General features: G+C 39.4%; 1 protein-coding gene across 4 annotated transcripts in view; it reads right to left on the bottom strand.

The window, feature by feature from the left end:
• Positions 1-17,209, bottom strand: part of ESR1 (estrogen receptor 1) — a 265,106-nt gene that overhangs the window by 210,926 nt on the left and 36,971 nt on the right. The gene's annotated exons all lie outside the window — the stretch shown is intronic.

Raw genomic sequence — 17,209 nt, 5'->3', positions numbered from 1 at the left:
ACTTAACTAGTCCTCTTCAAATCATATAACTTGCTAGGCTACATTTATCTAGTTCAGTATAAATCATCCAAAAGACTTCATCTTATCCAAAAAAAATCGCTCCCATCAGCACAAGCCCAAATGTCAGACCTGGAAACTATTTGAACACTTGAAAAAGCAAGCCAAAAATGTAAGAAAAATCGCCATTTATTCAAGCCTCTTAACATAATGCATTCAAACACCTTTATAAATAACTGAGAATTCCAGCCAAACTGTCCAGGAATGTGGGAAAGTCAAAACATGCCTCGAGGACAAGAGCTAAAACCTAGCCTAGTAATTCACTGCTGGGCTTCAGAGTGAACACAGCTGCCTTTTCTATCGCGAAGAAAAAGAACAAAAGTTATTTAGAGTCAGGAGTAAGCCCAAAACCAGTAAGGCGATCTGAACTCCAAATCCGATTCAGCTACCTGAATTATCCTAACTGCTTACAAAGAACAAGAAAGAGGAACCATATTTTATTTAATGTGTTTCAAGTGTTACATTTGGAATAATTACCTTTTTGAAATCTACTCTCTATTGATTAATATGTTTGTGCCAGTTCTAATTCCCATTTTGAAGTGGCAATTATAAAGGTTATTATAAAGTTGTTGTTGTTTTTTCCTAATTTGCTACAGAATGCTAGGCTAGCTTGCAAGTAGAGCCCCCTCTTTGGAAATGTTCTCCTAGAAAGAGATTATACCCTTTGGTATCACTATCAAAGACGTAGCAAGATTGAGATGGACTACTTAAACTTACCCCACCATAAGGAAAAGTTAAAAAAAAAAAAAGGCCCAGCCAGTGTGGCTCAGTGGTTGAGCATCAACCCATGCACCAAGAGGTCACCGGTATGGTTCCCAGTCAGGGCACATGCCCAGGTTGTGGGCCCAATCCCCAGTGAGGGGCATGCAGGAGGTGGCCAATCATTGTTCTTTCTCATCAATGTGTCTGTCTCTCTCTCCCTCTCCCTCTTCTCTCTCTCTCTAAAATCAATAATTAAAAAGTCTCCTACAATAATTTTATACATCCAAGAAGTTTTAATTTAAAAAGCATTTGCCTCACCTAGTCGGTGTGGCTCAGTGGATTGAGCATCGTCCCATGGACTAAGAAGTCCCAGTTCAATTTCAGGTCAGGGCAATGCCCGGGTTGTGGGTTCGATCCCCAGTAGGGGGCGTGCAGGAGGCAGCAGATTGATGTTTCTCACATCAATGTTTCTATCTCTCTCTACTTCCTCTCTAAAAAAAATCAATAAAGCCGTATTTTAAATAAATAATAAAATAAAAAGCATTTGCTTCTAAAATACTACACCTTTCCTTTTTTAAAGTATATTTTAAGTAAGGGAAGTCTAGTTAAAATTTTTATAAAAGAAGTGATGTAGCAGTAAAAAAAAGAAAGAAAATTTATTTATTCAAGGAATTTTGAGTCTCTGCTATATGCAAGAAGCTATATACTTGATATAGTAAGAGACTCAAGGATACACTGTCTCTGATCTCCAAGGCTTGACATTCTTCATAAAGTAAACAAGCATATAAGGTAGACGTCCACAGAAATGTTTGCAAAACTCTGACTTTCTTCTTTTGGTTTTGTAGTAGAAATGTTAACTAATTTTTAGGTGCTAGTTATGAGGGGGAAAAAATCTGTGTTTAAGAAGGAGTAAAGATCAATTTAGAAGCAAAACAATGAAATGTTAAGGTGTTTTCTCTACTTAGCTTCAGAGCAGAAGCCACTGGAGGGAACTTGATAGAGCCCCTTGGATGTGATATGACAATGACTTTACAAAGCACCCGCAGATTGAGCATGATCTCTAATTACTACTCAATCAATCTAATTACTGTGCCTTTTCTAATTGGGAAAATGCAAGATTGGTGACATCAGGTATAGTAGGTAACAATGGGGCACCTGGCTCACAATACTGTTCTCTTCTCTGGTATAGCCCCCTACACAGGGTGAGCCCTCAAGATCACCTCTGAAATGGGGTTCTACCTTGTGACAGTGGCCAGTTGGTTCAGGGCTGTATCTCTGACCAAAGCTGAGTCTATCAGAGTCCTTCCCTAGTACTTGCTACCTGGGAGATGCCACAGGATGTGAGGTGTGGCAGCTGTTGCCAGGCCTGCTTCCCACCTTTGTGGAAAGGCAGGTGTACAGAGATCATGAAGCTGGTACACAGAGAGAAACTGAGGCAAGGCTGGATCCTGACAGGTTCTGGGTCACTGGGCCCAGGTCACTGAGGTCGGGCTGTACCCCTAGCTAAGACATTCAAGAGACCTTCCACCAAAATTAATTCCTCAGCCCGCCCTACACCTACCCAAAAGCTACTTTAAATTGTATTCTGGTCACTTGAAATGAGAAGTCCTAATACATGAAATAATTTTCCTAGGACTACATAGTTGATACGCATAATAATGATAACTAATACTCCTGTAGCAATTTATAGCTTGTAAAGCAAGTTCTCATGTAATCATCATTTTTATTAGCTACATTTATAAATTGTGAAAAACAAATTTGATCTACATTAAAAATACAAAAATGCATTCATTTTAGTAAAGACTAGTTGTTCTGCTGTCTATATTATAAATCGTGAAAGTTGAAAAAACTAGGTGAAAGAAAGAAAAAGGGAAAAGTGAATGAACATGACCCCTCCTGGACCTACTGACACTGGGCAGGGAGGAAACGGATGGCCCGTGACGACAGCTCGTGTGCAGAGTAGCCTGACTCGTGTGCCTCTTTATAATAGTTCACCCCACTTAATTGGTAACTGACACAAAGCCAGTTTTGAAAAAAGGAACAAATCTCCACCAGGTCTTGCAGAAATAAGTCAATCTGATCTGTTATTCCTTGGTAAATAATTTAGTCTTTAATTTCTACTCCTTTTATTTCAAATACTCTATTAAGTGTTTAAATGACTTCATGCCATGAACTATAAATCACAGCAACCCCTCATGCATTTATGGCTTTAAGCAAAATGGTGGTCCTCAGCAGGTCGGCTCCAGACAAGGTAGGATTATGACTTTGTTTCTACTTAAAATTCAAAGCTGAACTCCTTGAGGGGGAGGGAATGAAACAATTGGAAGTACTCTATTAATTCACAAATCCAACACTAAAAACAGGCAGGAATGGATGAAGAGGCAAGGTGGTGGGCCAGAACACATCTCAAATTCAACCCCCAGTCCTGTTGTTCTAGGGTCCAAATATATCATTTAATTTTTTTTTCAGGCCTCATCCTCACTGTTCTTCCAGTCAATCTGACTTGGCATCTCAGGATCACCCTCTTCCTGTCCCTCAAAGCCCACTCTGTAGTGACCCACGGCCAGCCCCACTTCCACACTAGCTGCTGGCTCTCGGGCAAAGCAGTCTTCCCGCGTGGAGCGGGCAGGCCCCAACCACCTGCCGGGCTGCACACCTGTGACCCTTTACTGACCCCCAGTTCCACTCAACTTTCTTTGCCTCTCATCTTGTCTATTTCAAGCACATCTCACCACACACATGCAAGTGCCCAAGAGCAAAGGGACTCACTGACTGGCGGTGGCAGTAATAAGAGCCTTTTAAAAGAGCTTCTTTGTCGAAGAGGCGAAACAAAGGGCTTTAAAAAAACCTGAGTGGCCTCAAAAGCTAAAATTAAGTTGGATAAAGGAGCTCCATCATTACAAAAGTCAGGTGAGGAATTTTCACATCTCCAGAAAGAAAATCGCCGAGTCACTCTCGACATTTCTGAGAGTTAATGCAACAAAATACTCTCTTTCTGCCCTGAGACAAGAAGAAACAGCTCTTCCTAGGGGCACATTATCACAGGACATGCCCTGCACCATTGCCCCTGACCTGGGCAGCCTCCAGTACAGAGCTCGGAACTCGCTGGGACTTCAGATGGTTCATCCCAGGAGACCAGAGCGTCATCTCCTTGTCTCCGGGAAATGTTCTACCCCAAGGTCTTCTGTAGAGAAAACAAACAAATAAATAAATAAATAGAACCATTACAGGGATTTAGTTCACCATGGACAAAGATAACTCTTGGTTGCTCATTTTTCCAGCTGTTTCAAGAGGACTTTTCTTCCCTTTACCCAACTACGTTCAGAAGAAAAAAAATACAAAATATCTATATGAAGAAGCAGGAGAATGATTGCTAGAGTTCCTGTCATCGGTCTCTTTTGGTGCCACTGGCACAGGAAGTTGTGGAAAAGAGACAACAGTCAAGGTGAAGATCAAGTACTGCCCCCAGACCGCTCAGCTAATGCATGCAGGCTCTGTGCGCACACTCTTCACCTGTGTGCAGCCCTCACGGCAGACCCGAGACGCAGGCATTGGCACACACCACTCCTTTCGTGAAAGCTTGTTGGCGAGAAGTGTTTGCTTGAGCAGGGGACTCTGAGGACCAGTACAGCCATTGTCATGTCCTCAAATTGTATCCCGTTTCAAAGGGACCCTTATTCTTGAAAGGACTGGGAAGTGCTGACTGCATAGTCCAGTGTCTTAGCCAAAAGGCCAAGACACCAAAAGAAAAAAACACACATTCTAACTCACAGCTTTAGGAATGTCAGTGCCTATCCAGCCATGTTTAATTCAAAGCTGGAAAACTCTCGCTAATAATAGTCCTCTTGAATGACTAAATGTTAAGATTTTGATTGAGTGGGGACATCCTTTAGGAACATAAAGGAGATGTTTTTATGTCGTGGGACTTCAGAAATACGAAAAGGATGCAGTCGTCATGTCAGCAGGGTGTTAGGTCTGTTACCATGGAACTGTGATCAACAACTGGTGGCACCCAAGTCCATTCCCACAAGGCTGGCTCCTCCTTCCTGGGATGTGTGGTTAAGGTAAGCAATCACTATTTGGCCACAGGACTGAAATATTTCAGCCTTGCTGGTTTGGCCAGCTGCTCCAAAGACCTGGACTCCTGCTGGGTTCATTAACAAAAGGCTTTTCACCTCTTCTGCTTTAGTTTCTCAACCACTCAGAATACATGATACTTTACTGGCCTCAGCTAGGAAATGCCCACCTGACGCAACTTCACTTGGGCTCATGAATAAGAGAATACAAGCTATACTTGAGTGAGAACTTGTGCTGTTGCAAGCACAGAATCAAGATGTTTTGAAAATAAGGTATGAAGACGTGCTAGAGACCATCTTTCTCTGCTGAGGAAAGAATAAAGGAAATACTAGTGTAACATTAACCAACTGCAACATGGATTTTAAAATAATGTTTTTATTACACAAGTAAAAGATGCTTATTGTGGAAAAAAATAGAAATATATGTAAGCAAAAAAAAAGAAATTTAGCCAGTTCTATCACTCAGAGATAGACACTGTTAATATTTTACAGCACATATTTCCAGTTTGTACATATTTCTTTCCCTAAGAAGGATTTTTATGAGCAATATATGGTACACAGGGCCCTTAGCAGTACTTGTATTTCTAAGAAAAAGGGATCCAAAATCAGAATTGTGATTCCGCTGCCCGTACTTGGTTCAGTAAGGCGGCGTGAGAACCAAGGCAGGGCTCTCAGCCCCGAAGGTGAACTGGCACACACCTGGCTCCTGCAGTTCCTCCCTTGGATTTACAATGAGTCAGCAAGGAGCACAGCCAGATCGAGTGGCAGGGCGAAGGCACCCACTTCTGGGATCTGAACTCATATATCACTGTTATCTCATATGCTTATACCAACTGCATCTGTAGTATCAACCTGGAGATGAAGTGTTATAGAAAGACAATAGGGAGGGGAATTGAAATCCTTCAAGCACCCTGGTTGTAGTTAATAAGAGCTCATCAAACTATTTTCTTCCTTCTCTGAGATCAGGTTTACTGCCACAGTTTTAAACATTAAAGGATGTATCTAAGTTTATATTCTATAAATGGTCCACATTATGGGAAAGTTTATGTCAACTCTTAGAAGTGAACGTCTCTAGATGTTTTTTTAAAATAACATCCTTTCACACGTATTATAAAATTAAAACCAGGGGGGGAAAATCAAGAAAATTGCAAACAAAAATTATGGAGTCAAGGTTGAGCCTACCTAAATATGTCTTAGCCTGAGACCAACTATTTTCTTCCCCATCAAATATTAAAGACATCTACCTCTATAATAGCTATATAACATATTACTACAGAGGAACATTTCTAGATTTTTACTAACATCACTCCCTACACCACTGACCCTGAATAAGTTGAAAAAGAAATTGAAATAGCACATTCTTCACATCCTGGAAACAAAGTACCATTAACCTCTGGATACATAACAGACTTATTGCTAATGATAGCATTATAGATACATACATAAAATATGTTTTTAAAATAGATTACAAATAGTAAAGAAAACCAGTACTGAACATGCAGAAGTGAGTAGCATCCACTAAACAGAAACCACGGGTCACTTACAGTCAAGTGGAACTGTCTGCCTGGTCCTCTGGACAGACACTAGTTTAAATACTGTCTCTCCAAACTGTCTTCAAGTTTACTCCAGAGCACTGTACCTGCTCCTTCCTGTCAACTCTTAACACTAGCTTTGTCCATTGAGATGGCATTGAGGCACCTCCTGTCGTGCTGAGCTCAACTCTTCTGGTTTCACGTGTACTCACATCCTTTCCATTTGTGTACAAGTTGAATCTCTAACTGGATTTGGGGATTTGCATTTTTCTCAGTGCTAAAATAAAACAGCCATTCAATCCATATCTGTTGCATGAAAAAGTCTGTTTTAAGTCCCTGAGCTCAGAGAGTTGGCCATCTGTAGGGGGGGGGGGGGGCAGTCACTGGGACAGGGAGGTCTGCAGGCGTGTACACTAGGGCTAAGAGTACAACAAGGAAAACAAAAATGGAGTCTGGTGAAAGAGAGACAACACCCCCTAGAAGTCAGGTTGGATGGTGAGAAGGGGAAAGAATGGCATGTACCCGAACACACAGACAGAGAACTAACAAATCCACGAGGGCTGGGTGAGGAGCAAATTAGCTTGATAAGAGTGCAGATCAGCACCAGGGACGGCGAACAATGAGGTAGAGAGGACAGGCAAGCATGGGGCTGGTCTGCAGGAAAAGGAATGATGTACTCGGAGTAATGAGCATGCACGCAATCAGAAAAAATAAAATAAATCAAGAGGAAAAGCATCTCCATGGTGACTATAGTATATCATTGTGGCACTGGTTAATAGTAGTGGCACAGGCACTTTAATGTACCTATATACAATCTGAAGAGAAACCAGAGTATTATATCCCTTTAAATGAATTGTCTTATTAGTAACTCTGAAGTGTCAAAGGTATAAAATCACTATGAATTCTGATTATCTTAAGAATTGTAACTTATCTTCTCTCATGTATAAAGAAAACATCAAGCATATTACTTAATGAATTACACTGAGGTGGTGGAGCCATTCTCTAAATCATTGGGCTTATATTTCAATCGCAAAGAAAAAGAAAAATCATACTGATAAATGCAATCACCAGCCCTTGGTGATGATTTAAAAATGTCTCTACTCATTCACTCTGTATTTCCTAATCCATGATTTTAAAACTGCTGAATAGTCCAGGTAAAGATGACATTTGTTTGGATAAAATGTGAAATCCATGCATTCTTTCTCAAAGAAAATAAGGAAAAGAGTACCTATTGCACAGCAAAATTATAATTTAATAACTCAATTATTTTCTTTGTTCCTTTATTTCTTAGCAACTGAAAAGATAAAATCTTTTTATTTCAGCTAATGGAAGACGAAAATGTGGGGAAAATAACAGAAACACTTTCCCTACTATTTTCTCTTTTCAAGTAAAGCATTTCTTTCCTTTAAAAAAATATCAGAAATGCTCTGTAACTCACATGAGTGCAGAATTAACATAACAGCAAGAAAAAGTTGTACAAAGTGGATGGTAGCTTTATGAAATGGATTTTTCTGCACATTGTTCTTTTTCAGTCCAAAAAGCCAGGCAATCGGGTGATAGCATAGCCTGCATACATGCTTCCGAAAGAGTCAAGCATACTATAGGGTTCACAGATGAGCAGCCTGCATCTCAAAGGATACTTTTCTTTGATGAGTACCAGAGAAACAGGCCATTCTCTTTTAAAACAGATACAGCACTTTAAAGGTATTAGCAGAAGCTTTCCACGGTCGAGAGAGACATTTAGGCAGGATGAGACCCTGGACCACCATTGGCAGGTTTTGTATAAACAAAGTCAGCATGTCATTTTGAAAGCTAGTTGTTGCCCTTTCAAAATGTGCCCATTAAAGGCTATCTATAATTTTTGTGCAAAATTATTGCCACTGATAAGTAGAGCTTTCTAATGGAATTGTTGATGAGCTTAAGCACTATGTATGGGCTCGAATTCTACCACTTTAATGGAAAAGTCAACTCCATGTGGGGGACAGTACCACTTCATAGGGAAATTGGAAATTTAATTTCAATCAAATGAACAAAAAAATAAAGAAGAATGCTTGAAATGGTAGCATAAAAACACCAGCGATTAAAAACATTTGGAACCTTTGCTTACCCTTCAAAGGCATTTGTTGCCATGGTTTTGAAAGACCTCTGAAAGCTTCATCTGTGTCCACAAGAGCTGCCAAGAAATAGGGGTTCTATACTGATTTTATTTGTTAGATGTATTTCGTCTTAATTATTTCCAAGACAAAGATTACTTGGCCAAAGGCAAAAATAATAAAATAGAATAAAATAAAAAGAGAGAGAGAGAGAAGAAGCACTGTCATTACACGGGTGGAAAGACTTTGATTTTGTTTTTCTGAGCCCTTCTGATGCAAGCTCTCGTGTGCACACACATCGAATTTGAGTCCCGTGGCATTCAAGAGGGAGAAGCACTTAGAGTTGGTCACGGGGATAGCATTCCTATATGGAAAGAGGTCTTCAGGTCTTGAATTTCAGGGCAGTGTTTTATTTTTCCTCTGATGCCAACCATCTAGCAAATTTACCAATCCCTGGGAGTAAGGACTTCCTTTTAAAAAGTTTCATTATGCATGCTTTCTTGTGAAAATTATATAAGAGCTCATATGTATACACACTAAAACCCTTCTGCCTTTCAGCCTTAATAGTTTTATTTCTTTGGTGTACAACATGTGTGTTCTCACAAGATGGGGAGTGAAAAAATAGAAGTAGAAATAATGGAAGGATTAGGCCAAATCTAGGTCAGAAAAGATGTCTATGAACTTTCACAGTATGAATAATTTTCTTAAAGTTGGCTTTTTTGGTGAAAATTATGAAAATGATTGTATTTTCTCCTGCCCTTTACAATTTGTACAGCTTTGTGTGTAGGTACCAGCATGTTCTCTCTTAAACTAAGTTTCTAGAGATCAGCATTTGGCCCTGTAAGGCTAATTTGTGATTTTCCTGTTTAGAAGGGCATTAAATGAACACTTTTAATAATGCAAGCATTGCCCAACTCGTGTGGCTCAGTGGTTGAGCATCGACCCATGTACCAGGAGGTCCCTGGTTCAATTCCCAGTCAGGGCACATGCCCAGATTGTGGGCCTAATCCCCAGTGGCGGGCATGCAGGAGGCATCCAATCAATGTTCTCTTACATTGATGTTTCTATCTCTCTCCCTCTCCCTTCCTCTCTCTCTAAAATCAATAAAAAAAAAATTATTAATAATAAGAGCATTTCTTACAAGATGTTGGTAAGGTCCAGGGACCTCTTATATTATGATGAGAAGTAAGAGGATGTTTTTAGAGTTACTTCTCCATTATTAATAATGGACAACCTCCAGGAAGTATTTAAACCATTCTTTTTACCAAATACCTTTAACATTCATTAAGGAAATCGACTCCCCCTCCCCCCATCCCCACTCCTCTGTTTCTTGCAGAGTTGTTCTCTGTACCTGCTGGATAATTCTATCTCCATATCCAACTGTCATGTCAAAGTCAGTATGTCTAGAATCGAATATATCTCATCCTCCCTCTAACGGACCTTCCTCTTGATTTTCTCAGTTCAGCTGATGATACCATCATTCTCCCTCTGTTTCTGAGTCTCTTTAACTCCTTTATTTTCCAGATATCCCATATTGAATCATCTGAAAGTACTATAGATTCTTTTATTTTAATACCCTTCATCTTACTCCCTTTTTTCCCAGTTCACAAATACCAAAAAGTCCAGATTTTAGTATGTGTAAGATACTTGAACATAGCCAAACTATTCTTCCTATTTCCATTCTCTCCATTCCCTGGTCTTTCCTATATGCCTCTGGCAGTTAATGTTGATTAAAGACTGTTTTGTTGTCTATTTTCCATGACCGAAGAGACGTAAGGGCTTTGTGTTGACTAAAGCAAACCGATCCTCACTTTCCTTTCATCCTGTTATTTATCCATTGAGTGACTCCTATAATACAGGCCTTGATTTGGGCCTTACCTCTGTGGGGCTCCCAGTCAGTAAAACTCTATACATAAATACCTGCTATGCCAGCTAATAGGAGCAGAGTAGTATGGAGACCCCAGGAGAGAATGAACTCCCACTTCAACATCAGAGAAGGCTTGATGACAGTCACTTTTGACTAGGAAAGAAGAAATGTCACAGGTAAACCTGGAAAAAAATTCCCAGAGAAGAAATGGAATGGTCGTATTTGAGCGACAGCAAGTAGCCCAGTCTAAAGAGTCTACTTCAGAAGTAGAAACAGTGATTTTAAAACAACTGGAAAGACAGTCTAGAGCAAAACTCAGAAAATCCTTGAACGCTGTCTAAAGATGAGTCCATGGGTCATGGAAATCATGAAAGGATTCTGTACAAAGTATTGACATGATTAGTGATTTGCTTTAGGAATGTTAATAGGCTGATGGTGAACAGATGGCTCTGAAGAAGAAAAAATGAAGCAAATGACTTAAATGAAGATGACAAAGGGGAAAACTAAATTAGTGGATGATTCTGGAGCAAGTTAATGGGGCTAACTCTGAGGAATGAGAATTGGATGAATAGACATTTAAGAAATAGACTCAACAGAACTACACAATGGTTCTACTGGGAAAAAGCAGGGCTGCCTAAGGACAAAGATAAAGATAACTAACCCCAGGTGTTAAGTGTGGATGCCTGAGGGAATGGTGTGGGAACTGATATAAATGGTAATCAGAAGAAGTAGTTAATTTAATGTCACTACAAAGCAAGGTTGGAACAGGACTTAGATCTGAGAGATATTTGCATAGCTGTAACACTTTTGTTCCTAAATATTGTTCCCCAGGGCTCCCATAACAAAGTACCACAAATGTACCACAAAGTATGTAAAACAGCATCAGGTATTTTTTCACAGTTCTGGAAGCTAAAAGTCTGAAATGAAGGTGTCAGCAAGGCCATGCTCCCTGCAAAACCTGTAGGGGAGAACCCTTCTTTGCCTCTTTCTAGCATCTGGTGAAATGAAGGTGTCAGCAAGGCCATGCTCCCTGCAAAACCTGTAGGGGAGAACGCTTCTTTGCCTCTTTCTAGCATCTGGTGGTTGGCCAGCAATTTTTGGTGGTCCTTGGCCTCCCACTACAGCATTCCAGTCTCTCTCCATCATCTCCTGACATCCTCCTCCCTACTTCTGTGCCCAGAGTGCCCTCTTCTTATAAGGATATTATTAGTCATATTGGATCAAGAGCCCCCCCTACTCGACTTTTTCTTAACTAGTAACATCTGCAATGACCCTATTTCCACATTCTGAGGTCCTGGAAGTTAGAACATCACATATTTAGGGGGGACAGTAGGGACAAAATTCAACCCATAAACAGATGTGTATAAGATTGCCTAGGACACTGGGCAGAGAAGAAAATGAGCAAGTAAAAGGAGCAGAGATTGCAGATGCTGGGGAGTGCCTGCACTTGGAGCTACAGAGGGAACATAAAGAGGCAGAGTGGACAACAAGCCCCCTCTTCTCTCAGGGCTGATTTACTCAATTTCCACTGAGCATATCTTGGTTTATGCTACTTCACATTTCTGGAATTATTTCCAAACTTCTTACTACCTATGAAAATTACCCATTTCTTTTCAAGCTGATATCAAATATACCACTTGCATTAATGCTTCTCCCGCCCACCTTGCCCAGTGAAATTGCTCCCTTCTGTGAGGTCCTCCAGCAGGTTTTATCTACTATTCTTTTCACCATTTACCATAGTCTACTATTGGACAGAGATATGCCCCGCACCACTAGAGGCACAGGCACTACAGCAACAAAAAAAAAGCAAACCAGGCCAGAAATTTGCTCTCACTCAGCTTATATATAAGTTTGGGCAGGAATACCAACCAAATGAAAAAAATCAGAGAACTTTATTAAGGGTTTAAAGGCCTTAAAGAAAAATAAGACAGGGTGCTGCAATATTAAAAGATAGGGACAAAGACTTGTAGGGTTACTTTTGGTAGAGTAATTAGGAAAGACGTCTCTGAGAAAGTGATCTTGGGCAGAGATCTGAATGGCAAGAAGCCGGCCAGCAAAAGGAAAAGGGGAATCATGTATAAAGGTCCTGAGGAAGGAATAGGGTTGGTGTGTTGGGGGAAGAGGAAGGCAGTGTGGCTAGAATTCAGTGAATGGGGGTGGGAGGGTGGGAGAAGCCAGCAGGAGTGAGATCATGTAGGGAATTTTAAAGTATAGAAAAGAATCTGGACTTGAAGTGTAGTGAGAGTTTTAAGTACAAGACCATATGGCTTGACTAACATATCTAAAAGTTCTCTCCTGCCATTGCATGAAAACCAGACTGTAGAGAGGCAAAGACTTGATACTTTTGTGCACATATATTTCCAGGATCTCAATTTTAAGCCATATTTCTGAAAGGACTCCTGAGATAACATAGTTGTATAACGAGAGAGAAGCCTCCACTTCTCCCCATCCTCTAGCCTCTTCCATTCATGACTGCACATGTCAATCCAGAAACTGACTAGAAATGGGAAACTAAATGTAAAAACTAAGGGTGAGTCCCTAAGCATAAAAGAACTAAATTTTCTTTTAATAGAGCTCTACAAAGTGAATGGAGCCAGATGAATGGGTCGAAATTTCTTCAGAAAATTAGTCTCTGCTTACCCTCTGCAGTTGTTGAAGGAGCTATCCAGGGTGCTGGACTGTCTCACCCTGATGCTTTCTAAGGTCCAGTGGATCAGACTGTCATTTATCCTTGTTGGACTTAAGGCCCTCACTACACTGAACCATAACCAGACCCCACTCTGAAACCATATTCTCCTGGACTTCGCTAAACTTTAAGCCAACACCTGTCTTGGCCATGTCTGTCTGATATAATGTTAAGCATCTTCTATAAATGCCTTAGAGAGAGATTATATGAAGTGGCAGCACAGTGAAGAATATATATATGGGCTTGAGTCTCCACTGTGCCTTGTGACCATTTGAAATAATATATAAGAGAAGCAGTGAGCTCAGTGGAGTCCTTTTTCTTAGAACAATACTCAAAGGTTATACCTGGCCGCTGAACCAAACATGCTTATATAACTCATCCAAGAGTCTCTGCCCACAACACATCTTAAGAAACACAGCTTCTCCACCTAAAATGATTAATAAATTTATAGACTATCCAATTTCACCCCTCTCCCTTAAGTAGTATCCTTGACATTGCTTTAAAAAAATAAAATTTAAAAACCATGTTCAACTAGAGGCCATTACTCAATTTCTTGAGTAATCACGTTTGTACACCAAGTAATGAAAAAAAAAATTTATATGATTTCAAGTCAAACACTTTATCTCTTCAGCTGAAACACTTAGAGCACTAGAGTAATCTGATGGATACTCACTTCTAGCTCTTTTCTTAAGTAACAAGAAAAATAGGGAGAGCTACGGCATCTTCAAAACTTTCTACCTGCATGCCAGACCCTTCAATGTCCTTAAATAAGCTTGAGGGGCAGTGTAATTTATAAAGAGCCAAAGAAGGTCAGTGAAACTTTTTAGTTGCAAGTTTTCAAGGCTATGATGAAAAAATGGGACTAGAAACCATCAGATTTGCTCTGATGTTTCCCTATTATATGCATGAACACATCAAACACATGGAAGTGGAAATGTCATTAAAGGAAACAAGAAATAAATTACTTTGCCTTTATACAGTCTAAGAATAAATACTTGGCCCAAAAATGTCTTTGCTTCATCTCATGTAATTTTTGTTAATTTTTATTCACAGAACTCCCCAAACTCTACATTACCTCCTGGACTTGGCTCATATGCTCATTCCTGTGGCGGAACACTCATCCTCTCCATCATTCTCCCGCTTGGCTCATCCTCTAGGCCTCCTTTTCAATCAGGGAACCTTCTCAGGGCCCGGCTCCACCTCCTCAAGGGCTGAGTGAAGTTTGGACTCTGGTGAGACCTTGCACCCACCTCATCCTGGCACTCGTCACACTGTAATTTAAATGCCAGTTTCTTTGTACATCTCTCCCACCATCGTGTAAGTTCTAGGAGGGGAAGGACCATGTCTGTCCTATATTTTTATCTCCAAGGCCTTGCACGGTGCTTTGCTTAATAGAAGCAACTGATGAACAAATAAATGAAGGACTGAACTTAGTCCCTCCCTCTCTCTAAAAGTTACAAACTCTGCCTTGTTTCTAGGCTTCTTTCAGAACTTTGGACTCAATATTCATCTCATTTAAAAAACTTTATATAAGTTATTTCCTACCATGATAAATAAGAAGTAGAACTTCCCTTTTTATGCAATTTATATAGTACAATTTTATACAGCACAATTTATAGTACGGTGAAATCCTACTCTTTATTCTGTATATACAAGATAAGGATAAAATATATATTTTATCTATCAAAGAGTAAGCAGATATTTGTTTAATATTTACATTTGAGTTAATGCCATACCAATAAAATTGTTATCTTCATAAGCTCATATTTCCTTCATTGATTTTTTAATGTTATTTTTTCTGTATGTTCTGTTCTGATATCTAAATTCTTAGAGACAATATTAAATTTGATATGAAGTTATGTAGAATAATTGCTGAATAAATATGACAAAAATAATGTATGAGAATATTGTTATTGTTACTTAAAGGAGGGTCATTTCTAGTTTCAATCTGGGTAATTTTACATACATAACTGACAATATTTTCTTTTCTTATATTCATGTATTGTTTCCTTATCTTTATGGTACACTTGCACTTTATCTACCCTGAGTTTCTCTTAAATTACATCACGAGAACAAGTAAATTTCCCAAATAAGTTCTACATTTTGTGGGATTAAAGATTGGGTCTTACACATATTTTTATTTCACTGATAACATCTAGCACAGATGCAGAGTCGACTTTTAATAAACATGAATAATTGACATTAGATTTAGAAACAATCTACCCCATTTCCATACACTAAATCAAGGGTCAGCAAATATCGCCCACAGGCCAGTTTTGAACAGTTACCTGTTTCTATATATAAAGTTTTATTGTCACACACCATTTACTTGCATACTGTCCATGGCTCCTTGCAGCCCACAGGGCCCGGGCTGAGTAGCTGCAACAGAGTCTGTATGGCTTACAAAGCCTGAATCAGTTACCTTCCAGGCCTTTACAGAAAAGCATTGCTGACTGATGCTCTATATCATTTTCCCGATGAGGGAACTCAGCCTCAGATAAATGACTTATCCAATTTTATAGTTGAACCTATCCACTAACCCTATTTCTGTCAAATAATTTTTCACTACAAGATTAAATGCTTGGACAAAGTAATGGTATTTTAGATTACATAAAATTAAATAAACAGTAAAACTACAAATAAACATGACTGGCAAAAGACCTCAAAGGGCTTAGACTAACCTAAACCAAAATATAAATATAATTTCTCTAAATTAAGATAGTACCAGCTAAAATATGTTGCTATACACACACACACATATATTATTATATACATAAATATGTTCATGTATATAAATTATACAGGCATATATGTGTATATATATGTATGTATATTTGTTTAGATATATATAAACAAAAATTTATTATCAGAGAATATCAGTAATTTTATTAAAATTCAACAAAAAAGTTCAAGTCTTACAGTATTCTCTAAAAAATATTGACAGTAATAATTGTCAAAAAATGCTTTCAGCCCTGGTCAGTTTGGCTCAGCGGTTGAGCGTCGGCCTGTGGACCAGAGAGTCTGGCTTCGGTTCCTGCTAGGGGCACGTACCACACACACACATAAAAAAATGCTTTTAAAAAGGACGAAGTTGACCTCACATACTATCCTATCAGATATGAATAGCTTTTTTCTAAAGTCCATGTTACTGGCAATGGAAGGAAAAATAAATAGTGTGTATCATTTCCCAGCTTTCGTCCCATAACAGGGCGGTGGAGAGCCACAGCAGAAAGTCCGTGAGAATCATACAGAAACTCCATCAGAAACAGCCTTGGCATTTATATACTAAACTTTCCTTACACTGGAAGGGAAAGTAAAAAGAACAGAGAAAATGCTCCACTGTTTAGACAAAAAACGATTCAGTTAGCCTAACTGCTATCAGATCTCTTCCTGTCAGACACAGAATCTGTGCATAAATACTCTATGTAGTAAAAGTGATTGCTGTTTCCCCCAAGGTATCTTCTAAATGCTACAATATAGACAGTCCTGGAGTAGAAATAAAATGCACCTGGCAGTATATCAGAGAAGCTGTATTTGGTAAACTCTACACAAGAAAAGGATCAAGGCGCACAGGCAAATGAAATGTTATAGGTAGATACTTAATAACTGGTGCAGGACAGAAAGGTACTTGACCCTATGACAAGTCACCAGTTATTGAGTCTTCTTATTTTAGCAAAAGGTCCTGTCATTAATTGAGATAACAAAGATGGAAGAAGACTTTTACAGGATTTATACTAACCTAAACCGAAATATAAATATAATTTTTCTAAATTAAGATAGTATTAGCTAAATAATATGTTGTTATATTAGAATTGGTCTGGAGCAAAGATCAGGACATACTACTCATCTGGACAAAGCCAGGCTGGAGAGGTAATTAGGTACCGCCAATTAATAGTGCAGTATGTCATATAAGCCTAGTTGCCAGCAACACAGACACCCACCAGCCATCCCCCAGTGAGGGCACAGACATCTCTGAGACACAGTTATTAAAATCCTCTGCCTGTACAGTTGGTCAACACTGTGTGGACTTGCCAAACGGAGGAAGCATAATAACTCCACCACAGTTGCCCTGAGCTCCTATCTCTTCCCCGTGTTTCTACCAAAGACTCTAGTGGATCTACTGGGTTGTAGGGTTTTGTCCAAGTGTCTGATATGCCTTTCTTCCTCTGTTGCTTCCCGTCTTAGGATCAAACATG

The sequence above is a fragment of the Molossus molossus genome, unplaced genomic scaffold (assembly GCF_014108415.1).
Source record: "Molossus molossus isolate mMolMol1 unplaced genomic scaffold, mMolMol1.p scaffold_m16_p_8, whole genome shotgun sequence".
Lineage (NCBI taxonomy): Eukaryota > Metazoa > Chordata > Mammalia > Chiroptera > Molossidae > Molossus > Molossus molossus.
Note: the sequence above shows the minus strand (reverse complement) of the source record. Positions and strands in the feature narration are given on the sequence as shown.